This window comes from Pelobates fuscus, chromosome 6 (genome assembly GCF_036172605.1).
Source record: "Pelobates fuscus isolate aPelFus1 chromosome 6, aPelFus1.pri, whole genome shotgun sequence".
Lineage (NCBI taxonomy): Eukaryota > Metazoa > Chordata > Amphibia > Anura > Pelobatidae > Pelobates > Pelobates fuscus.
The window spans coordinates 57,709,664-57,735,579 of NC_086322.1; positions in this window are offsets into that span (position 1 = coordinate 57,709,664).

Genomic DNA, 25,916 nt, shown 5'->3' on the forward strand with positions numbered 1-25,916 from the left:
GATACTTTTAGTAACTTTTAAACCCCTGGTCGGATTCATGCCATTTTTTAATATGTTGTTCCCCTGAATGGATTGATTGTGGATATGTATTTTTATGTGAATGTGATGTATGGTTTTAAAGTTATGAAAGTTGTGTAAAAGTATATTTTACACTGTATGCATAATGGGATTATGTGTCACACTAAGGGGAGGGGATGTGTGGGATGTAACATCTATGTCATTGGTTCTTTTATGCCTCCCCCTGGGTGTGGCCTGTATGTGTGAGTTGGAAATAAAAGCCAGGCTGGATGAGCCAGTCCAGAGTTCCTGTTTTAACCTCAAAGTGATGTGTCGTCTCATTATTGGGGGAAGGATTTATTGTATGCTGTTCCAGTTGACTGCTAGGGGTACAAGCCTATTCGTATGGTTCCTATTCAATGGTCTACAGCATTCATACGCTTGGGAGAATTTAAAGGTTTCTTGGATTCGGTGATTATGGTGTCTGCCAGAGTGCTTGGAGTCCTCAGGAAGCACTAGGAGCATCCTTTAACGGAGGTACTCAGTCGGGGTGCCAGGTGATCCGTTACATATATTATACCGCGACCTCTTCACCCCCCTATTTATAGGGACCTCAATCCTGCAAATATAGGCAGGCTTATCCAAAGGGTTACTATTACGTCACCCTATTGGACTATCAATAGGGAAAATGTTTCCCCTATTGGCACTAATTTTTCCTTTTTTTTCTGGCCGATGGAGAAACGAGCGGAGTATAATAGAGATTTTCTGGTACTATGATGGCACATAATGTTGCTTAATGGAATGTTCAGGGATTGAACTCACCTCAAAAGAGGGGGGCTGTATATAAATTCTTAAATAAGAATCAAATAGATATTGCGTTTATCCAGGAGACTCATTGGATTGATCCTTCCGATAGGCTGTGGAGATTTAAGAAATATCCTTGGGTATTTGCCTCAAATTTAGAGGGGAAAAAAAAGCAAAGAGGAACTGCTTTTATGATTTCCAACAGACATGTGGTTGAAACTATACATTTTTCTTCCGATCCACTGGGTAGACATGTTCTCTTGCTTGTGAAAATAGATGGTACAATTTTTACCCTGGTAAATATCTACGCCCCAAATCGCAATCCGAAAGTACTGCTTGATCAGATTATGGAAACAATAGACGAGATAGCTAGTGGTAACATATTAATGGGAGGTGATTTTAATAGTGTTATAGATCCAAGAAAAGATAGAAGCCACAAACAAACAGGGTGTCCCAATTTAATAAACAGTTATTCATATAATTTAGCAGACTTTATAGCTAACATTTCTTTATACGACTGCTGGAGGATATTCAATCCAAGAGAGAGGGACTACACTTTTTTTTCTTATGTCCATTAGACTTATTCTTGCATTGTCTGATATAATTTTGATATATCATGGTAGTTTTAGAGGCAGAAACTTTACACATCATGGCAATCAGTTTTAGAGACATACAACTGCTTACTCACAGACTCAGAATCAGAAAGGCTGTTGTCCTGCTCTTTCATCCAGGCACCTCACGTTGATTATCCCAGTGGTAGAACTAATGTAGAGAGGACTCTGGTGCAAGTATGTTTTCTGGGCCCCCATCTAGTGAAAGTGTGTCCAAAAGGTAGATCTCCATCTGTCGGAGAAATACAACAATAATATGCCAGATGGAGATCTACCATTTGCACATCATTGCAGGGTTATATTTGTGAGCAGTGTTTGAATGTAAGCATGTTTTTGTATTAAGTATATGTGTGCATGTATGGGTGTATTTGTATGTACTGTTGCTATTGGAATGTAGTGGTGTCCTTGTTTGTAATGTTTGTGTCTGAATGCAGGGGTGTTTGTATATGTAGTGTAGGACTTTAAATGCAGGTGTGCTATTTGTGTATAGTGTTGGTGTTTGAATGAAGGGGTGTTTGTAGATAATTTTAGTGTTTTAATGCAGGGGTGTGTTTGTATGTAATGTTTGGGGGGTAGGCAGAGAAGGGGTTACAGTAGGGAGGGTAGGCAGAGAAGGGGCTACAGTGGGGGAGGGGGGCAGGGAGAGAAGGGGTTACAGTGCAGAGGGTAGGCAGAGAAGGGGTTACAGTGGGGGGTAGGCAGAGAAGGGGTTACAGTGGGGAGGGTAGGCAGAGAAGGGGCTACAGTGGGGGGAGGGGGCAGGGAGAGAAGGGGTTACAGTGCGGAGGGTAGGCAGAGAAGGGGTTACAGTGGGGAGGGTAGGCAGAGAAGGAGTTACAGTGGGGGGTATGCAGAGAAGGGGTTACAGTGGGGGGTATGCAGAGCAGGGGTTACAGTGGGGGATAGGCAGAGAAGGGGTTACTGTGGGGAGGGAAGGCAGAGAAGGGGTTACAGTGAGGGGGAGGAGGGCAGGCAGAGAAGGGGTTACAGTGAGGGGGTGGGGGGGGCAGGCAGAGAAGGGGTTACAGTGGGGGGTAGGCAGAAAAGGGGTTACAGTGGGGAGGGTAGGCAGAGAAGGGGTTACAGTGGGGAGGGTAGGCAGAGAAGGGGTTACAATAGGGGTAGGCAGAGAAGGGGTTACAGTGGGGGGAGGGGAGCAGGCAGAGAAGGGGCTACAGTGGGGGGGTAGACAGAGAAGGGGTTACAGTGGGGAAGGTAGGCAGAGAAGGGGTTACAGTGGGGGGTAGACAGAGAAGGGGTTACAGTGGGGAGGGTAGGCAGAGAAGGGGTTACAGTGGGGAGGGTAGGCAAAGAAGGGGTTACAGTGGGGGGTAGGCAGAGAAGAGGTTACAGTGGGGGGGCAGGCAGAGAAGGGGTTATATTGGGGTGGGGGGCATTGTTTGGGCTCTGTGCCCTACCTTCTTTAAACATCCCTGGTGGTCCAGTGTCTCTGGTGGTCCAGTGGGTTAACGCTCCGGTCTGAGCTCCGCTGGGTGCAGAGCTGCAGACCATGTAATAAAAGTATTGCGCGCTCCCTGAGTGTTGCCATGGTAACGCTCTGGGAGCTCGCGAGACTTCTATCACACGGTCTGCCGCTCTGCACCTGGCGGAGCTGCAGACCAGAGGTGCTGGGCAGACTGATTGGGGGAGCCCGGCGGCATACAGGGCAAGCCGCCGGGCTCCCTCCTAGTGTCAGTCTGCTTGCCTGACTCCCCGGCGGCCCTGGATGTGTGGGTCAGCGCGACCCACTGGGAATCGCCCTGCGAACCACCAGTGGGTCGCGACCCACACTTTGGGAACCGCTGTTCTATAGTATTATCGGATCATGCCCCTATTTTTTTGAAAATCTAATTTAAAGGGACACGATAGTCACCTGAACAACTTTAGCTTAATGAAGCAGTTTTGGTGTATAGAACATGCCCCTGCAGCCTTACTGCTCAATCCTCTGCCATTTAGGAGTTAAATCCCTTTGTTTATGAACCCTAGTCACACCTCCCTGCATGTGACTTGCACAGCCTTCCATAAACACTTCCTGTAAAGAGAGCCCTATTTAGGCTTTCTTTATTGCAAGTTCTGTTTAATTAAGATTTTCTTATCCCCTGCTATGTTAATAGCTTGCTAGACCCTGCAAGAGCCTCCTGTATGTGATTAAAGTTCAATTTAGAGATTGAGATACAATTATTTAAGGTAAATTACATCTGTTTGAAATTGAAACCAGTTTTTTTTTCATGCAGGCTCTGTCAATCATAGCCAGGGGAGGTGTGGCTAGGACTGCATAAACAGAAACAAAGTGATTTAACTCCTAAATGGCAGTGAATTGAGCAGTGAAATTGCAGGGGAATGATCTATACACTAAAACTGCTTTATTTAGCTAAAGTAATTTAGGTGACTATAGTGTTCCTCTAAGGTCCTTTTCAATATTTACGTTTAAGAGCTACTCAGTGTTTGCACTTAGGAACTAATATCTTTTTAGGCATAAGCACTAATCCAATGAATGTTTTTTTTTTTTTTTTTTTATTATGAGTTATAGGTGTGCTTCTTTTAAACCTTCTTTTTAAGCAATATGAATTAAAGATAGTATTGAATGTGAATAGTTTGGGGAATGTGGTTGGATGCATGAAAGCGACTTGGCGGTGGTTGAATGATAAGTGGGAGAGTGCTGGGAGGGTTGTTGTGTGTGTGTGTGTGTGTGTGTGTGTGCTACTTTGGGTGTTGTATGTCTAAGGTTAGGTTACTTGCACTGTTGCTTGTTTCTGGGGATGCTGCTTGTGCCGTGGTGTACTCTTACTTTTTTTTTCTTTAGCTGTATTCTAGTTAGGGATTGTTTGTACAATTCACAGGGCAGCACTTTCATGTGTCACCTATTAATATGGCTATTAAAATGTCAGAGATGAGAGATTTGGGCAATTTAAAACGTACTAAAATATTGGCCTGCCAAGCAGTCACATCTCCAGGTTCATTCTCAGCGCTAACATATTAGCTGTGGATTTTGTTTTAATGTGACAGTTATTATGAAAAATAGAACAATGTGGTGTTATTTGAAACTTAACTTTGTAAATATGTAAAAACATATATTTGGTATATATTTCTTGAGATGATCATCTTAATGTATAAATCATAAAAAATTGTTAATATTAAATATTAACTGTAATAGTCTGTCTGGTTACCCTTGTAGTGCAATTTAAGTAAGTATAATAAATAGATGAAAAAAAAAATAAGTCACTTCATTACATAAATTAAGAAACAAGTTGCTTAGTAAGAGTGTAAAGATGTCAAAAGGCATACAAAACTGTAAACAACTTAATAAATCACTCCTTTTGCCAGAATGCCATATCGAAATCAATGCTATTAGTCTTAAGCACCACTAGAGGTCACTATGTGAACATAAAAAAAACCTTCTGGTTACTACACATATGTATAGATATATATGTATATGGTGATAACATGCTGAAAGCCTAAAGCACCACAAGAGGTCACTAATGTCAACCAACCTAATCCTTTATGCACAACGACCGACTCTCTGTGGAATCTGCATTTCATTTGTCCCTGTAGCATGGAGAGATTAGTCATTCTGTAACTACTTTTGGACATTATCCTTACAGAACTGCTTTTAGCAGAATGCCAATAACCACTATGCTTAGAACCACCACTGGATAATGTTTAACTTCTACAGTGGTTAGAACAACTTGTCAAGTGTCAAGACCGGCCCGTCCATAGACCAAGGTGAGGTCATTGCTCCGGGCGACACACTGACAGGGGTGGCATTTTGACGCTCCTTTCATCATCTTAAACAGGAGTTCCCAACCCGTGGTGACGGTGCAGCTGCACAGTACGGGTTGGGAACCTGTATGAATGTCCATCAGGTGGCCCATGCCCTTCGGGCCACCCAATGGACATGTGCAATAAGGGGCCTGGTTGAGCGCTGTGGTGCTTTAACAGCGCAATCGCACCCCTTCTATCCCACATAGAGAGCTGGGAGGAAGTGACAGCATATGACTTCCTCCCAGCTCAAACACAATGAGACCGAGCCGCGTGGGAGGAGGAATCATGAAGATTGGGGCCGAACCAGGAGAGCAGGCCCCAAACACCCACCAGCCACAGCCAGCAGGAGGCAAGGAACTGTTGGGTGGCTTAATTATTTTAATGTGTGTGTGTAATGTGTGTGTAAGTGTGTGTATCTGCATGTGTGTGTAGTGTAGTGTTTGTATGTGTCAGTGTATTTATCTGAATGTAAGTGTGTGTATGTATGTGTATGTGTCAGTGTATCTATATGTGTGTAGTCTGTGTATCTGTGTCAGTGTATTTATCTGTATGTGTGTATCTGTGTGTAGTGTGTGTCAATGTGTGTATCTGTGTGTAATTTGTGTATCTGTATTTGTATCAGTGTGTATGTTTGTACATCTGCATGTGTGTCAGTGTGTGTCTGTATCTGCATGTGTGTCAGTGTATGATACAGTTGCACAGACACACTGATACACATGCAGATATACAGACACACAAATACAAACATTGCCACACATGCAGATACATAGACAAAAAGATAAAATCATTAATACAGATAGAGTCAAACAGATACAAACACTGACACACACACGCAAATAGACACAGTGTATAGGTAAGTGTATTGGCTGCAGTGCACACACATACTACATACCCAGCACACACACAGACACACACTACATAAGTGGTGGAGAGAAGTGTTCTCTCCCACACAAGCCTGATATTACCAGCTTACTACAGCCTGCACAAGCAAGAATTCTGATGGCATCACCTACCCATCTGATTCTTACACATGAGGACATGTGGTGGGGTGTTAAACGACCTAAGCAAGGCCTTTCTTACTGCTGGATGGGCCATGCAGCCTGGGGTGTATCGGGTGGGAGGGTTGCCACTCTCCTGGCCTGGCCGTGCCCAGGGGATGTCAGTGATTCACGCCAGCCACGTAACCCCCCTTGGACCTGCTGGGGTGATCCCGGTCCACCCAAAGGAGGCTACCCTAAAACAACTCGGGAAGAGAGTTGGTGCGGTGGAACAACTCGGGAAGAGTTGGTGCAGTGACTCAGTTAAGATGGTGGACACAACGCATGTCCATTGACCCATCAATGATAACATAGATGTCTTGGCAAAACTGGAAAAATGGACAAACTATTTGATGCCTTCTGGCACAAATTGGAACACAGGCAGTACCAACTTGCCCCACCACGTAAGAGCAATGTCTCACTCAGAAGCCCATCTCTATCTTACATCCAAAAGTTTTGCCTGACGCTCACATGCATCGATCTGCCTACTGGGCCCAGAGGCTTGCGGTTTTCCTCTCTGCAGTGGGTCCTTGCTCAGCTCCTGGACGGCATAGGATGATTTGACTCATGGACTGGATGATGCACAGTACAGGGTCACCCACCTTTCCCATCTATATCTAGCTGGTGGGAGATAATCTATGTTCTGTGATTTCACCCACTATCTTGTTACCTATTATCAGTGTGTTTCTCTTATATACGCATCACACAGCTCCTTTTCTTTTTTCTTACTACTGTAATGGGAGCCTTGAGGGTTAAAAACACAGACGTGTACATTAATGTTTTGTTTACTCATGCAGACCTGGTCTGTGTAATTTATCTCGGTTTTACTCATGCTTACCTACGCTGGTTACTCTATTATAGTGAATTCATGTATGCCTAGCTAGTTTTCTCTAACATAAAAGAGTGCTGTTTTCTCTGCTATGACAATGATTGTTGCTGTATTGCTTGCTCCTGCTGTTGTGGCCTTGCAAGCCTGTATGTAACCTTAAGCACAAAAAAAAAAAAAAAAAAAAATATATATATATATATATTTAAATATACATGTTGCTGGACCTCCCCCCTCCTTTTTTCTACTCTTGATTAGCAAGGAGAGGGAATAATCCCATCACTCACAGATATTGGTATTGGCACATTGCAGTTCACATACATTGGGATGGCAATGTTTCAAATCGGCACTTCCCCATTATCTCTTTGTTTGCACGTCCTCCGTACATGGCAATTAAATATATTGAATATTTCTACCATTAAGACCTTACCTTTTATTTTTCATAGGATGTTCAGTTCAAAGCAGTACTGGGGAATTCCGATTGTTATTGTTATTAAAGCAATTATTTACAGTGTGTACACACACTTAAACAGTAATATGTTTATTTTAAAATAGTTTTTCTTTCAACATGTCCTATATGTTCTCATGTATAATTTCTTTGGTTGGCTCCCAAACTATTTTAAAATATATGAATAATTCAAACTCATTACATCAGTAGACTTAGCCAATAGACATACAAGGAGGGCTATTTAAAATCTGGCATCTTCAATGACAGCTGGCACCCGATACCTAAGGGTGAGATATACGCGTTGAGTGCTAAGACTGTTATGTTAGCATTAAAGGGATTCTTTTCAAATAGTTTTTATTGGAAAAAAATATTATTATTTTTTTGTAAGATTAAAACAAATTATAAAAACATTGTAATAAGGGTTGGGAAGGGGAGGGAAACTTGGAAGAGGGAAAGGGAGATCCATCCAATGTGACGATTAATATAGTAATATATAAGGCATACAATTTGAGTGATACATTGCAACAATAGGACAAATTGTTACAGATTATAGGCTTTTTTAATTTCGTCTTCCCACATATCCCAATCATACATCAATTGTGCAAAGAGGTACGAGTTACTTCTATGTGGTAGTTTGTGCGATTTATTTTTAGGAGTAGGTTCAGTACTTCTCTAAGTGATGGCATATCTTTAGATTTCCAGTACCTAGGCAAACAAGAGGTGACTACTATCAGAATTCGGCCTATTATTATTTTGTTAATTCTGCTGACGAACTCAGGGATTTTGTTGAATAAAGCAAGCTCAGATGTGAAAGTACCAATGTTTCTATCTACCTTAATGATTAGGTCATAAATAATTTTCCAGTATTTTGTTATTTTTGGGCAATACCACCATTTGTGGGCCATATTTCCCAAACCGCCACAATCTCTCCAACACCGGTCAGAAAACATGTTGTTCATGTTGTATAGTCTGGACGGAGCTAAGTACCATCGATACAAAATTTTAAGATGATTTTCAAAATGGTCAGAGCAAAAAGATATTCCCTTTAATGATTTAAAAAAACTAAACCAATCCTCTAACTCATATTGGGTGCCCAGCTCCGCCTCCCAAGATAGCATGTGCTTACGTTTAACGGTGGGTTTGGTATTATGTAGTAAATAACACATTGATATTGTGCCCTTTCTATTTGGGTCGGGCCAAAACAATTTTTCCAGTGGTGATAATTCTAACTCTTTTTATCGGTGTCTGATATATTATATAGTTCTTTCAGTTTCTCAATAACCAACATGCATTCTTCCTTGCAGTAATTCATCAATCTATGTTTAGTTTGTAATTTTTCTTATGGTAAAATAGTATTGCCATGGAAAAAACTATCTACCGTATATACTTGAGTATAAGTCGACCCGAATATAAGCCGAGGCCCCTAATTTTACCCCAAAAAACTGGGAAAACTTATTGACTCGAGTATAAGACTAGGGTGGGAAATGCAGCAGCTACTGGTAAATTTCTAAATAAAATTAGATCCTAAAAAAATTATATTAATTGAATATTTATTTACAGTGTGTGTATATAGTGAATGCAGTGTGTGTGTGAATGCAGTGTGTGTGTATATGAATGCAGTGTGTGTGTATGAGTACAGTGTGTGTATGAGTGCAGTGTGTGTATGAATGCAGTGTGTGTATGAGTGCAGTGTGTGTGTGTATGAGTGCAGTGTGTGTGTGTGTATGAATGCAGTGTGTGTGTGTATGAATGCAGTGTGTGTGTATGAGTGCAGTGTGTGTGTTGCAGAGCCTTAGTGGGGGGTGGGTATTTTTGTTATTGTTTTTTTTATTATTTTAATAATTTTTTATTATTATTTTTTAAGTATTATTATTATTTTTTTGTTTTATTAGTCATTTTTTTATTATTAATATTTTATTATTATTTTTGTTTCTTCCCCCCTCCCTGCTTGATACATGGCAGGGAGGGGGGCTCTCACTCAATGGTGGTCCAGTGGCATTGGCAGTTCAGTGGAGGGGGCTGGCAGAGAGCTCTTACCTCTCCTGCAGCTCCCTCCTCCGCGCCGGTCCGTTCAGCACCTCTGTCAGCTCACAGTGTAAGTCTCGCGAGAGCCGCACTATGACCCCGCGGCTCTCGCGAGACTGACAGAGGTGCTGAACGGACCAGCGTGGAGGAGGAGGGAGTTGACAGGAGCTGCAGGAGAGGTAAGAGCTCTCTGCCAGTCCCATTGTCTGTATTATGGCAATGTAAATTGCCATAATACAGACATTGACTCGAGTATAAGTCGAGTTGGGGTTTTTCAGCACAAAAAATGTGCTGAAAAACTCGGCTTATACTCGAGTATATACGGTATATTGTTCAAGTGGTATTTCTTCAACAGATCTGAGTCCAAAGAGGGCATATAGTGTTTCAGTAGTTCGATCGGCATAGCCCTATACAGTTTCACTGAGTGGCGATTGTTTTTAAAGGGATTCTATAGTGCCAGTGAAACAAACCCGTTTTCCTGGCACTATAGGCTTGTGCAGTGCCCCCTCATAAACTGCTATCATTACCACTGTAGGGTTAAGGAACATGGGACATTGCACCTAGACCACTTCAATGAGCTGAATGAGCAATGGGTGCCTACAGTGTCACTTTAAGAATTTGATAGGCTACTAAACCATTGTTTTCCATTTTAACACTTTGTAAAACTGCCCAGCTGGCAAATAAATAGTGACAAGCTAGTTACCCTTGAAAATTAGTAATACTAGGGAACAGCTCTGACAGTTTGTTACCATTGTTTTTTTTTTTTTTTTTTTATTCTTTGTCTTATTTTTTTGAACACAGAAAGTCTAGGTCTCTTGATTTACTATATTCATTTGATGCTCACTTTTTATATTTATTTTCTGCACTTATTAAACTCAGACTATCATTTGATTATACGGGAAATAGTAAAAATGTATATGTATGTGTATGTGTATATATATATATATATATATATATATATATATATACACACACACATATATATATAAAAGTAAAAAGTAATGTTATCTATATAATACGTGTGTATATGTATATATATATATATATATATATAATATATGTGTGTATATGTATAAGAATATAGTACGTTTATGTATACATATATATATATATATATATATATATACACGCACACACATGTATTTATATTTTGTATATATGTATAGTATATTATAAAATAATGAAAGAATTTTTAAATATATTATACATATATAATAGTGAGGAATTTTCTCTGTCAGGAATTTTCCCTTGCCATGGTCTTTTGTATCAATTTGCAACTCTCTGTATTTTTCCTTGTCCCCAAACCATATGGTGAGACGCCCCAATGAACGAGATAAGACAAAGTAAGGTTCAAAGTGACTTCTGAGCCTTTAATGAGCTGTGTAACAAGTTAAATACAGCAGGAAACAGGGGTGTTCGTTACAAGCATTATCCAATCTTAATAAAAGCATATATCTTATCTTAACATCTTAACCTATAGCAAGCTTGCAGGTGTATCTTCATGTTCGGGCCTTGCTCAAAGCCAAGTTTCACTAAAACTACGCACTTCAAATTAATATGCATGCGCACTATGAATTAAAGTATAAACATATTTACTACACAGTTCTAAATTACACATTACTATGCAGTTATGATTAAAGGGAGAAAAACAGAAAATAAGGCAGACAGACAGAAACATACAGGATATAACACCTATTACTTGTTACATGATGTTCTATAGCATATAACACTTGTTAAATGATATTCTACAGCTCATAATTGTCTAGGGGTATATTCACTAAGCATTGGATATAGATAAAGTGTATTATTGCAAATAGCTGACATGTGGCAAAGTGTATTATTCCCAAAAATATGTATAATATATTATAAAATGTTTTCATTATTTTATAACATATTATACATATAAAATATATGTACTGTAACAGAACCTTACCTTTGCCTGGGAATACGTATTGCTAAACCGGCCCTTTAACAACTAACCAGGTACATGTACAATAACAGAGACTATAACCACAGTGGAATGTGCTTACCTGGTTCATGTGGATTACTTGTATTACAGTTCGGGACTTTTTAACAACATTCGTGTAGTTATACAACCCGTACGGCAGAGACTCAGTATGTATAAAAACGAACCCAAACTACCGAACACCGGACCACCCTGCTATTTAATTATGTGGTATTTTACCTCCCAGATCGGCACTTACCATCTGTATGAAACGCACAAACTCTTTGTTTCAGTTCCTAGGTGGCCGCCCATTTCGGGACTTTTACACGTGTTCGTGGCCATCTTAGTTCACGAATAGTGATGTCCTGAACTGTTCGCCGAACTGTTCGTGAACTGTCCGCCGGCGAACAATAGCGTATTTGCGTTGGGCGAACATATGCGATTTCCGGTCCGCCCCCTATTCGTCATCATTGAGTAAACTTTGACCCGGAACCTCACAGTCAGCAGACACATCCTGGGAGGGAGGGTCTGCTGCTGATTGGCTGGAATGTGTCTGCTGACTGTGAGGTTCCGGGCCAAAGTTTACTCAATGATGACGAATAGGGGGCGGACCGGAAATCGCATATGTTCGCCCAACGCGAACTAGCTATTGTTCGCCAGCGGACAGTTCGTGAACAGTTCGGCGAACAGTTCGGGACATCACTATTCACGAACAGCGGTGATTTGCCGTCGAGTGTCTGGAACCAAAATTGGACACTCGAGTAGGCGAACACCGCTGAGACCTCCATAAGACCGTAAATTCGTGCTGGAACCACCGACCGTGCTGCCGTTCGATAGATAGACTATACCACATACAGGGATTTCAGCGATCATCAGGAAATGCACGGATGGCAAGATTTTCGTGCCTTTTCACCACATGAACGAGGACCGACCGCAAGGCCAAAACTTATGGAACTATTTTCGACTAGTGTGCCTGTGCGGTCGGTCAAAACTTTAAAGTCCCATAACTCCCGAACCCCTTAACCGAATGGGATGATTTTTAAATATGTTGTTCCCCCAGATTGGGGCGATCTGGGGATACTGGATTTATGGATGTACCCCAAGTATTTGAATGAATGGGATGAATGGGATGAATGTGTTATGGTCTTCCTCTTTGAAAGGTCTGTGTCCAGCCATTCCTTTGCCATTTAATTTTGATACGTGATGAACTTCTGGACCATCTGGACTAATTCTGAGTTTTTGAGGACTTATTTTAAGATTTGCTTAGAACCGTTTTGAACTGATTAAAACTATAAAACGATGTCTTCATCATTCTTGTCATGATTTCTATGGATTCCTAGGAACAAATTTATATAATTAGATATAAGCATGCTATTTAATACATTCAAAATCATGAGAAAAATCAAATGTGCAAGCTACCATAAACTGTTTTATTGATTAATGGTCATTAGAGGTCTGTGGCTTTCCTGACTTCATCTAAATGTATAATATTTTTCAAGCAGATTTTCTGTGAAAGCAATACACTGATGAGCCACAACCTTAAAATCACTGACATGTAAAGTGAATAATATTGATTAAATTGGTACAATGGCACCATTCCAGGGGTGGGATTTATTAGTCAGCAAGTGAACAGTCAGTTATGGAATTTCAGATATTGGAAGCAGAAAAAATGGGCAAGCAAAAAGAAAGAGTGACTTTGACAAGGGCTAAATAGTGATGCGACTTGGTAAGATCATCTCCAAAATGGCAAGTCTTGTTGCGTGGGCCTGGTATGCATTTGTACCTACCAAAAGTGGTGCAAGGAAGGACAACTGGGTGAGCCAGTGTCAGGGTCATGAGCGCCCAATGCTCATTGATGCACATGAGGAGCGAAGGCTAGTACATTTGGAATCATCACAATGTAGCTCAAATAGCTGAGAAACATAATGCTGGCCATGACAGAAAGATGTCAGAGAACACAGTGTATCACAGTTTGCTGTGTATGGCACTGTGTAGCCACAGGCCAGTCGGACTGCCCTTAACCCCTTAATGACACAACTTCTGGAATAAAAGGGAATCATGACGGAATATATCCGTCGTCTGTCCTTAAGGGGTTAATGACCCTTTTCCACTACCAAAAGCACCATCAAAGGTGATGTAATAGTTAGAATGAAAGCGGGTTGCCTGGTCTGATGAATCAAGAAAGGGGCTTTAAAAGGGACTTGGTGGTGTGTTATAGGAACCTAGAGGGGTTAACCCTATAAGACAATAATTAGAAAACTGAAGTGTCTATTGGACTATGAAAGACCCAAAAGGCACAATGAGGACCCTTTAAATAATCAAAAGAAATAATTAAAATATCACAGTTTATTGAATACAAATATAAATACTGGGACCATGCAAAAGAAAATAGAAAGAACCAATAAAAAAGCCAATAAGGCTTTGTGGGTAATGAGGGAGGGTAAGTAGGGGATCACTTATGTGAATCAATGTAAATATACAATGAGCAAAAACTGGAGAAAAGGCTCTATGGTGCATTTAAGTGAAAAAGAGAACTGAATCAGAATGGCTTAAATCCTTGATGGAAAAAACAGGCTGTTCACTTTGTAGACAGATACAGCATTTAAATAAATTTCAGCCCACTTGAAACAAAGTGGCTAAATACACACCCTGCTAGTGAATGTCCAATATATCATAGGGCCCTATGACAATAAAACAATCCAGAATGAACCCTTATCTGGCAGCAAATATGTAAGGATATGTCTATGTAAAAATTGTCCAAGTCAATTCATCAGCCTCATAAATACTGCAATCTTCTACCCCTACGGTACCAACAACCCCCCGATCGCCAGCTCTGCTTTTAGCCTCCATGGGTCGGTGGGGAGAGCAAAGATCTCCCTCACCGACCCACATGCAGGGAGGGAGGCAGGAGAGGACCCTAGTCAGCAGCTCCGCAGGCTAGAGTTCACTCTCCACTGGACCACCAGGGAAGGCAGCTGCAACAAGGATCCCCCCTCCCTACATAAGGTAAGAAGGGAGGGGGGATATTAAGTAATCTGCCCCCACCTCCACTGGACCACCAGGGAAGGCAGCAGCACGGTCCCCCCTCCCTACATAAGGTAAGAAGGGAGGGGGATATTTATTAACTAATCTGCCCCCACCTCCACCCCCACAAATCACCCAGACATACAGCACCCACACACATACAGCAAACACACAACACCCACACACATACAGCACACACACATACAGCTCACAAACAGCACCCACACACACACAGCACCCTCACACAGCACCCACACACACACAGTATACTAACAGCACCCTCACACACATAGCACACAAACAGTACCCTCACAAACACACAACACCCACACACAGCACACTAACAGTACCCTCACACACACACACACACACACACAAACACACACACACAGCACCCTCACACAGCACACACACAGCACCTTCACACAGCACACTATCAGGACCCTAACAAACACACACACAGCACACTACCAGTACCCTCACACACACAAAGCACCCTTACACACAGTACACTAACAGCACCCTCACAAACACACACACAAAAACCCCCTCACCCACATAGCACACTACCAGCAACCTCACACACACATCACACTACCAGCACCCTCACACAGCACACACACTCACACACACACACAGCAGTGTATGTGTGTGTGTGTGTGTATGTATATATATATATATATATATATATATTGACCCAACTGACTCTCACAGAAACCTCCAATGTCTTGACCTAGAGCATTTCTCCACTAATCTCCAAACTCTCTTTTTACCTATCTCAAACCTTACCTGTCCTAGTTCTGCAACCTCCTACAATTCCACCCTCTCCTCTCAACTAGACATCATGGCACCTTGTACATTTAAACACCGCAGGCCCCCCCAACAACAACCCTGGCAAACCAAGCTCACTCGATACCTCCAAAAATGCTCCAGAACTGCTGAATGCTGTTGGAGAAAGTCTCACTGTGCATCTGACTTTCTCCACTATAAATTTATGCTGAGCTCATACAGCTTGGCTCTTTCCTCTGCAAAAGTTAATTACTTCAATACCCTCATAACCACACTCTCCCGCGAACCCAAACGACTATTTCACACATTTAACTCTCTTCTTCGCCCTTCTGTTCCTCCTCCACCTACTAACTTGACCGCCTCAGACTTTGCAACTCACTTCACTGACAAGATCTCTACAATCAGAGAAGAGATCTCTCATCTTTCTCCTCCCCCTTGCAATACTTCCCCTAACTTCACTGCCTCTGCTGTTCTATGTTCATTCGAACCCGCTACATTGGAAGAGGTTTCTGCTCTGCTCCAGTCCTCCCGCCTGTCAGGATCGGGACAGGGATCCAACACGCAGAGTACAAAGAGTGGAAAGGTACGTATACCGGGCCTTAGAATGGCCGGACTAACGTACCGAGAGTAATAGAGAATAGTCAGAGACAAGCCGAGGTCGAGGGAACGAGAAGACAGATAAGCGAGAGACAAGCCGGGTCAAGGGAGAACAGAGAATCAGGGAAGTACAACAAGCCGAGTCAAAACCAAATAGAGCAAACTAGAATACCAGAGCACTGAGTGACTAGACAAGCTAGAACCACGACAGGGCAATGAGCTGAAGAGAGAAGTAAGCTTAAATACCCTGGCTCCGGATGGTAAGCACGCCTCTGACAAGTGCCGATTGGATATCGGACACTTGAGTGACAGGTCGCTCGTGATAGCGTCATGACGTCACGTATTGAGCGTCCTGCTAGAAAAGGACGTGGATTCCTCGCGGCCGGTGTTTAAGTAGCTGGATGAACCGCGAGGAACGGAGGAAACAGCTCGCCTGGACGGATAAACCACCAAGTCTCTACCTCCCTTAGAGGTAGAGGCCTCAGGTACCCTGACAGTACCCCCCCTCTCAGATACGCCCACCGGGCGGAAGGAACCGGGGCGAGATGGGAAGCGGAGGTGAAATGCTCTGCGAAGGCGAGAGGCATGAACGTCCTCCTGAGGTACCCAACTCCTCTCCTCAGGACCATATCCCCTCCAGTTGACCAGATATTGCAATTTTCCCCTTGAAATTCTGGAATCAACGATGGAGCTGACCTCGTACTCTTCCCGACCCTCCACCTGAACAGGACGAGGCGAGGAGACCTTAGAGGAGAATTTGTTGCAAATAAGAGGTTTCAACAAGGAGACATGAAAAGAGTTAGGAATGCGTAAGGCAGGTGGCAGAGCAAGGCGATACGCAACCGGATTGATACGAGTGAGAACCCTGTAAGGACCTATGTAGCGAGGAGCAAATTTCATAGATGGAACTTTTAGTCGAATGTTCTTAGTACTTAACCATACCCTATCCCCAGGAACAAAAACAGGAGCCGCTCTTCTATGCTTGTCGGCGTGTTTCTTGAACAACGAGGAACTATGTAACAGAATTTGCCGAGTCTGATCCCATAATTTCTTCAGGTTGGCGACATGATCATCAACCGACGGTATCCCCTGAGAAGAGGAAACCGAAGGAAAAATCGAAGGATGAAAGCCATAGTTCATGAAGAAAGGGCTGGAGCGAGTTGAATCGCAAACAAGGTTATTGTGTGCGAACTCCGCCCAAGGAATCAGACCGACCCAATCGTCCTGGTGTTCGGAAACAAAGCAACGCAGATACTGTTCGATCTTTTGATTGGTACGTTCAGCAGCTCCGTTAGACTGAGGGTGATAGGCCGAGGAGAAGTTCAATTTGATGCCCATTTGAGAACAAAAGGATCTCCAGAAACGTGAGACAAATTGAGAGCCTCTATCAGAGACAATCTCCGAAGGAATCCCATGTAGGCGAAAAACCTCTCTTGCAAAAATCTCCGCCAATTCAGGAGAAGTCGGAAGTTTAGGTAATGGCACGAAATGGGCCATCTTAGTAAATCTATCCACCACCGTGAGAATAACAGTCTGTCTCTTGGAAGCAGGCAAATCAACGATAAAGTCTATGGACAAACAGGACCAAGGTTTCTCAGGAATGTCCAAGGGGTGTAACAGGCCACATGGAGATGCATGAGGTAGTTTAGTCTTGGCACAAGTTTCACAAGCAGCGACGAACTCCTCAATATCTTTTCGCAGTGAAGACCACCAGAAATCCTTGGATATCAAAGAGTATGTCTTGCGAATACCAGGATGACCAGCTATTTTACTTTCGTGAAAACATTGTAAGAGCTCCAGTTGAAGTTCAGGAGGAACAAAGTTTCTTCCCTCAGGAGTGTTTCCGGGAGCTAGATGTTGTGACTTCAAGATCTGGTCAAGTAGCGGAGAATGAATTTTGAGACTGGTATTAGCAATAATATTGCATTTGGGTACAATGGAGGACATAAGTGGTTCAACTGAAGCAGAGGGCTCATATTGGCGAGATAGCGCATCGGCTTTAGAATTCTTTGACCCAGGTCTGTAAGTCAGAACGTAATTGAAATGGGTAAGAAACAACGACCAACGAGCCTGCCTGGAGGACAACCGCTTAGCCTCTCCGATATAAGACAAATTTTTGTGGTCAGTTAGAATGGTAACAGGATGTAATGTACCTTCCAATAAATGTCTCCACTCTTTCAAGGCCTTGATAACCGCTAGTAATTCTCTGTCACCAATGTCATATCTGCTTTCAGTACCGGTCAATTTTTTAGAGAAAAATCCACATGGATGTAATGGTTTATCAACCCCCAACCTTTGAGATAGAACAGCACCTAAACCAGTCTCTGATGCGTCTACCTCAAGTAGAAAAGGCAGAGAAGTGTCGGGGTGAACTAAAATTGGAGCGGAAGCGAAAAGCTCCTTGAGGGTTTTGAACGCAAGGAGAGCTTCAGTAGTCCAATTCTTAGTATCAGCCCCCTGTTTGGTCATATTAGTGATAGGTGCGATAATGGAAGAATAGCCCTTAATAAAGCGCCTATAATAATTAGAAAAACCAATAAATCTCTGTACGGCTTTAAGACCTTTGGGTAAAGGCCACTCTAGAATGGATTGGAGCTTATCCGGATCCATCTTAAATCCCTCCCCAGAGATCACATAGCCGAGAAAGGTTACCTGGGTTTGATCAAAGCTACATTTCTCCAACTTGCAGTACAAGCCATGCTGGAGAAGCTTGTGCAAAACCCTCCTGACTTGCTTGTGATGAGTCTCAATCTCACTAGAATGAATGAGTATATCATCTAGGTATACAATGACGCAATCTTGCTGAAATTCCCTAAGAACCTCATTTATCAGATCCTGGAATACAGCTGGCGCATTGCATAACCCAAAAGGCATAACAGTATATTCATAGTGGCCATATCGAGTATTGAATGCCGTCATCCACTCATGTCCCTGCTGGATTCTCACCAAGTTATATGCCCCTCTGAGGTCTAACTTGGTGAAAATTGTAGAGCCCTTCAAACGATCGAAGAGTTCGGTGATCAAGGGAATCGGGTAGGCATTTTTAATGGTTATCTTATTCAAGCCTCGATAATCAATACAAGGCCTCAAAGAACCATCTTTCTTTTTAACAAAAAAAAATCCAGCCCCAGCAGGGGAGGAGGACCTCCTGATGAATCCCTTGTCTAAATTCTCGTGAATATACTCCTCTAGAACTGAGTTCTCTTTAGTAGATAATGGGTATACATGACCTCTGGGAGGCATGGTACCAGGGAGTAGGTTAATTTTGCAATCAAAGGACCTGTGTGGGGGTAAGGTATCGGCTTTCTTTTTGTCAAATACTGCCTTTAAATCTAGATACTGAGGTGGAATTTGTGTCTCTGTAGGATTGTCAGAGGTAGTCGATGTGTTAGTTAATCCGAGAGGTAAGACCTTCCGCAAGCATTTTTCTTGACAATTCTTTCCCCACGAAACTATCTCCCCAGACTCCCAATTAATAATAGGGTTGTGTCTCCTCAACCAGGAGTACCCCAGGACTATGGGAATAGACGGAGAAGAAATGAGCATTAAGGATATATCCTCTTTATGTAGGATGCCAACAGTTAAGTTAATCGGTATGGTCTCATGGAAAATAACAGGCTCAAGTAACGGTCTACCATCGATGGCCTCAACAGCCAGTGGTGTCTCTTTTAACTGGGATGGGATAGCATGCTTGGCAACAAAACCCTGATCTATAAAGCTCTCTGCAGCTCCAGAATCGATTAGTGCCATAGTCTTTACTACTCCCTTCTCCCACCTCAAAGAAACGGGTAACAGAAGCCTGAACTCTTTGTAGTTGTGAATAGAGGACAAAGTAGAAACACCCAAGGCCTGTCCTCTAGAGAAACTTAGGTGCGAGCGTTTCCCGAACGATTAGGACAATTTAGGCGTAAATGTCCTCTGACTCCACAATACATACATAAACCCTCCCTTCTTCTGTACTGTCTCTCTCTCTCTGTGAGATGAGTACTGCCTATCTGCATAGGTTCAGAAATACGTAAGTCCTCGAACTCAGAATTTTGAAAGGTAGGCGCTAGTTTAAAGGAGGGTCTACGGGTCCTATCTCGAGTGTTCTGCCTCTCTCTTATGCGTTCATCAATGCGAGATATAAAAGAAATTAAATCCTCCAAATTCTCAGGGAGTTCTCTAGTAGCGACCTCGTCAAGAATTACATCTGATAACCCATTCAGAAACACATCTATATAAGCCTGTTCGTTCCACTTAACTTCTGCCGCCAAGGACCTGAACTCTAGTGCATAATCCACAAGTGTTCGATTGTCCTGTCTAAGGCGCAACAGTAATCTAGCTGCATTGACCTTTCTACCAGGAGGGTCAAAAGTTCTTCTAAACGCAGCTACAAAGGCATTATAATTATAGACTAGTGGATTATCATTCTCCCATAAAGGATTGGCCCATCTCAGAGCTTTCTCAATGAGTAAAGTAATAACAAATCCAACCTTCGCTCTATCTGTAGGATAAGAGCGGGGTTGTAATTCGAAATGGATGCTAATCTGGTTCAGAAAACCACGGCACTTCTCCGGTGACCCGCCATAACGTACTGGTGGGGTAATACGGGAAGAAGCACCTACAGTGGCTACCTCTAGACCTGAGACTGCAGGAGAAATAGAAGGAGTACGTGTCTCCTCAGGTGGGTTACTAGCACGAGACAAAAGTGCCTGTAGTGCTAAAGCCATCTGATCCATCCTATGTTCCATGGCGTCAAACCTGGGATCAGAAGAACCAAGCTGACTGTTTGTACCTGCAGGATCCATTGGCCCTGTCGTAATGTCAGGATCGGGACAGGGATCCAACACGCAGAGTACAAAGAGTGGAAAGGTACGTATACCGGGCCTTAGAATGGCCGGACTAACGTACCGAGAGTAATAGAGAATAGTCAGAGACAAGCCGAGGTCGAGGGAACGAGAAGACAGATAAGCGAGAGACAAGCCGGGTCAAGGGAGAACAGAGAATCAGGGAAGTACAACAAGCCGAGTCAAAACCAAATAGAGCAAACTAGAATACCAGAGCACTGAGTGACTAGACAAGCTAGAACCACGACAGGGCAATGAGCTGAAGAGAGAAGTAAGCTTAAATACCCTGGCTCCGGATGGTAAGCACGCCTCTGACAAGTGCCGATTGGATATCGGACACTTGAGTGACAGGTCGCTCGTGATAGCGTCATGACGTCACGTATTGAGCGTCCTGCTAGAAAAGGACGTGGATTCCTCGCGGCCGGTGTTTAAGTAGCTGGATGAACCGCGAGGAACGGAGGAAACAGCTCGCCTGGACGGATAAACCACCAAGTCTCTACCTCCCTTAGAGGTAGAGGCCTCAGGTACCCTGACACCGCCCCATCACTGCTCCCTATATCCAATTCTCTCAAATCTCATCCGTACTCTGTCTTCTTCTCTTTCTCCACCTCTCACTAAAATTCTCAATCTCTCTCTCTCTCCTCTGGTATATTTCCATCGCCCTTCAAACATGCAACTGTAACCCCAATTCTAAAGAAGCCCAAACTTGACCCTAACTCCCCATACAACTATTGTCCTATCTTGCTACTGCCTTTTGCATCCAAGATCCTTGAAAGAATTGTGTATGCCAGATTGACAGACTTCCTCGAGTCCAACTCTTTGCTAGACCCGCTTCAGTCTGGTTTCCGCGCTAAGCACTCTGTGGAAACGGCACTGACCAAAGTATCCAATGATCTACTCGATGCAAAATCTCGTGGTCACTACTCTATCCTAATTCTCCTTGACCTGTCTGCAGCTTTTGACACTGTTGATCATCAACAGCTTCTTCTCAGTGTTTCTTTCTCTGGCTCTGCTTCTTCTCCCCAACTCCTCTCTGTTGGTGTCCCCCAAGGTTCAGTCCTTGGTCCCCTACTGTTCTCCATCTATACTGCCTCCCTTGGTAAACTCATTAGCTCCTTCCAATATCATTTCTATGCAGATGACACGCAAATCTACCTGTCCTCTCCTGATCTCTCCCCGTCCCTCTTGACTAGTGTCTGTGACTGCCTCTCTGCTGTTTCTAACTGGATGGCTGCCCACTTCCTTAAACTAAACTTGACCAAAACTGAAATTCTGGTCTTTTCTCCCTCAAGTGTTGTTACTCCTGTGTCTGTCTCCCTCCAAGTCAATGGTGCTACCATCAGCTCCACCACGCAGGCTCGCTGCCTAGGTGTTCTCTTTGACTCCGACCTCTCCTTGAAGCCTCATGTTCAATCTATCGCCAAATCCTGTCATTTCCATCTCAAAAACATTGCGCGCATCCGCCCCTACTTAACGCCAGATGCGACTAAGGTGTTGGTCCATTCCACTGTCCTTTGTCGCCTTGACTACTGTAATCCGCTTCTCGGTGGTCTTACGTGCTCCCAACTTGCGCCGTTACAGTCCATAATGAATGCGGCAGCGAGGCTCATCTTCCTGTCCGCCCGCACCTCCCATGCCTCACCCTTCTGTCAGTCCCTACATTGGCTTCCTACAAAATATAGAGCTCAATTTAAAATTCTGGTTCTTGCTTTCAAATCTCTACATAATGCTGCTCCCTATTGATATTGATTGGGTGAGTCGATTTTACTCTAAATTAGTGCTGCACTTAAATTGCACGGAGTGGAGACGATTTCTTTCACTTTCTATCCTCTCTGTGTGCCCTATTTTGCTTTCTAAACAGTGGGTGATTTTTGGAGCATCCACAAAGTGTTCAAGCTGCTATTATCTAAAATAATCACTAAATAATAAGCGCCTGAAATTCACACATTTGTCTTTCTTGTATTATAATGCTGCTCCCACCTATCTATCCTCCCTTATACACAAGTATGTCCCGTCTAGGCCCTTACGTTCTGCTGAAGACTTACGTCTATCTTCTGTCCGTACTCCCACCTCTGATGCTCGCCTTCAAGATTTCTCGAGGGCTGCATCATTCCTGTGGAACTCGCTTACCTCCTCCGTTAGATGCTCACCCAGTCTCCACTCCTTCAAAAAATCGTTAAAAACCCACTTCTTCATAAAAGCGTATCAATTAAACTGTTAATAGCTCCCAACTGATTCCTCTTCTGCAACTGTCACTAGTCTAATACTATCCTTACCTTTTTGTGTCATTTTACCCCACTCCCTCTATGTCATGTTACCTATGGTGTCTACCTCAGAGGAGGTTAGACACCTAGACATCCGTCCTCAAAGGGGGGCTGGCACGCCCGATCTCCTCAGTCTCCCTGGCCGTTTACACGCCGGCCGCGATAGCTCCGCCTCCTTTTATGACGCGGCGCTCATTAGCCGACGTCATGACGTCAATCACGTTCCGATCAGCCAGAAACCACGAATCAGGACTTGTTGGGGGCAGGGCCAACAATTTAAGAGCCAAGGTATAAAAGAGTGTTATTTGAAATGATTCATTGCCCTGTCATGGTTCTAGCTAGTCTGGTCACTCAGTGCTCTTATTTCTATTGTCTTTTGGTTTTTGATTCGGCTTGTATTTTCGACCCTGCTTACCTCTCTTATCCTTTTGACTTGGCTTGTCTCTCGCTTACCTGCTCTCTCGTTCCCTCGACCTCAGCTTGTCTCTGACCATTCTTTGCCTACCCCTTACGTTAGTCTGGCCATTCTAAGGTCCGGTATACGTACCTATCTCCTGTTTGCATTCTGCGTGTTGGATCCCTGTCACGATCCTGACACTCTAGCATGTAAGCTCATTGGATGGGAGTAACTTACAAACTTAGGCCCTCCCTTGTAATAAAATACATATCACCTTAGTTAAATGCAGGGAGTAACAACGGGTGAAGTTAGCTTACAGTGATAGCGATCTTCGACACATAAAAAGCGCAATGCTGTCTAGCGATTAACTCATGCATCGATCAGGAGCCATTAAAGATGAATAAGATGTTGGAGCTATTAAATTGATACCCTAAAGAGTGCCATGAGAAAAGTGAAAAATAACTAAATACATCTGGTAAAAAAGCATTGAATTTGTGTATATTTAAAACTTTATATGGATTTCCTAAGTCCCAATATTTAGACAAAAATTAATTCTCTGGAATATAATATTCTTGAGAAAAAGCCATTGAGAATTAATGGGTCATGGGTTATTACCCACAAACAACTTTAGGTAGGGTAAAATACAACAAATAAAGCTTAATTAAAGTTGTGTATTCGCTAAACAGTGAGTAGACTATCTAAGGGTAAAGTCCATATGTATGAGCTACAACCAAAAAGTTATCAATACTATGGAAGGGGAGAATTGAAATGATCTATACACCAAAACTGCTTCATTAAGCTAAAGTTGTTTTGGTGACTATAGTGTACCTTTAAATGCACCATAGAGCCTTTTCTCAGTTTTTGCTCATTATATATCTACATTGATTCACTTAAGTGATCCCCTACTTACCCTCCCACATTACCCACAAAGCCTTATTGACTTTTTTATTGGTTCTTTCTATTTTCTTTTGCATAGTCCCAGTATATATAATTGTATTCAATAAACTGATTTTTTTATTTTTATTATTTCTGTTGATTATTTAAAGGGACCTCATTGTGCCTTTTGGATCTTTTATAGCCCAATAGACACTTCAGATTTATAATTATGGTATCCCCCTTTTTTTTGATCAGGTTGATGGCCTGGTGCATGTGCAACATTTACCTGGGGAAGATATGGCAGCAGGATGCACTATGGAAGAATCCAGTCCGGCAGTGGCAATGTTATGCTGTGGGCAATGTTCGGCTAAAAACCTTGGGTCCTGGCATTTATGTGGATGTTACTTTGACATGTACCACCTATCTAGAGACTGTTGCAGACTACATACTCCCCTTCATGACAATGGTGTTCCTTCATGGCAGTGGCCTCTTTTAGCAAGAGAATGCACCCTGCCATGCTGCAAACAATGTTCAGGAATGATTTGAGGACCATGACAAAGAGTTCAAGGCATTATCATTTCCTCCAAATTCCCCAGATCTCAATCTGACTAAGCATCTTTGGGATGTGCTGGAACAACAAATCAGATCCACGGAGACTCCTCCATGCAACTTGCAGAACTTAAATGATGTCATGGTGCAAGATACCACAGAACTCATTCAGAGGTCTTGTGGAGTTCATGCCTGAAAGCATCAGAGCTGTTTTGGCAGCTTGAGGGGGGCCTACACAATATGAATCAATTTGTGGTTTTAATGTTGCGGTTGATCTGTTTATATTCCTCCAATTGAAATGAAATACCATGTTTGAGTTCACATTGTGAAATATACATGCACTTACTTACATTTTTTTGCACGGCGACGTGAAGGTTGCAAGATCCCTTGCTGCACAAGAAAGAAACAAAAACATAGTTACATTGTTTACTCTATGCTTCAATTCTTGCAGTGGGTATTATCTGGTTTCTGTAGGGAGTGCTTGATTATATAGACCAAGAGTCAGCCACCTATGGCACGCCTTTACCTGGCCAGCCCAATCCCCACTAGACTCCAAGGAAGCTGCCATATGGTAAGCAAAAAAAGAGGGTGGCTAACAACAACAACAGTATTGTTAATGTGTTAATGTAGAAGTGGGTGTTACATTGTGTGTGTTTTGCAGTTTGTGTCTAGCACTGTGATTGTGTAAGAGTGTGTCATTGTGTGTGAGTCTAGCAGTGTATGTGTGTAACTGTGTGTCCTGGCAGTGTGCACTGGAGGGGTACCACAAATACCACAATACCACAAACTGCTCACATTGATTCACATTAGAATAGTCCACTGGATGGCACTGTTTAGCCAGATGGAAATCACTGGGGGGAATTGAGACACATGGAAGGAACGGGGGAATTGAGACACATAGTTGAACCAGTTGCAATAAATAAGTCTGAATTTAAAACTCATATCAGAACAGCACTCAGTCCACCTTCAGCTAATCCAGTTACAATAAGCAAGGTGGTCTTCTGGAGAACAATTTCAACATTTAAAGCTGCATACATATAAAATCAACAGCCATACACAACCTCTTCATCTCAAATTATTTCACACTACTTGCACTCACTGAGACCTGGCTGTCCCCTCTGATAGTGCTACTCCTG